Raw genomic sequence first — 891 nt, forward strand, 5'->3', positions numbered from 1 at the left:
CATTTTCTGACAGCTTTAAGAAAACAAATAGGTTGTAGGTTCAATGTGAATTGATAGAATACATCTAGAATTAGAATGAAAAAACTGTAAATGAAAAAAGTGTCACGGTGCACCTTCAAATTGGACCCAGCTGTTGGCCATCACCTCATCTCCAGTCCTACTTAAGGAAGACCTGATCCAGTATTCATCGCCAGTTCGTTACCTCACCCGGTGAAGTAGTCTGGCCTCTAAGTACCTTACTAGTTTTGATCAAGTATTTTCGACTTCGCTTACCTGAATCTCTGCCATCCCCAGGTTCATCCGCCACCTTCCAACCTGGGTCCGTCGCCTCCTGTCTTCTCCGTCAGCCACACTCCATCAGCCTGCATCACTCACTGTTTGGATCTACGCCGCCGATTCGGATCTACGCCACAGCGCTGTTAAGACCACGGACAATAAACTTTATATTTCTTCAACTGCCTCCCGTTTTCCCTTCTGGGTTGCAGCACCTGGGTCTGCTTCGCTCGACAAACATGACAAAAAGAATATTTATAGTCTTCATTTTCTGATCGAAACGGGAGGAAATGATCAGATTTAGTTCATTCAAGTGAATCTTAAATTCATCTTGTAACAGCAGAATGACTTTTTGAAACCTGAACTTCTCTTGTTCTAACTCTTGATCTAAGATGGCGGATGATCCTCATCAAGGCCCGTCTGCTCCTGAGTTTAAACACTCCAGGATGAATCCTGTCATTTGTACAACTGTTGATGGTAAAGTCATTGTTGAGGACGAACTAGTTAATTTTCTGGTTATGAAAAACAGAACAATGAAACAAGATGAGATTGTCACTTTGGCTGTGAACTATACTGCACTGGACTCTGACACGCTGGCTGTGTATTTGAAAGATAAGC

Source organism: Oryzias melastigma, unplaced genomic scaffold (assembly GCF_002922805.2).
Source record: "Oryzias melastigma strain HK-1 unplaced genomic scaffold, ASM292280v2 sc00724, whole genome shotgun sequence".
NCBI classification, from domain to species: Eukaryota; Metazoa; Chordata; class Actinopteri; order Beloniformes; family Adrianichthyidae; genus Oryzias; species Oryzias melastigma.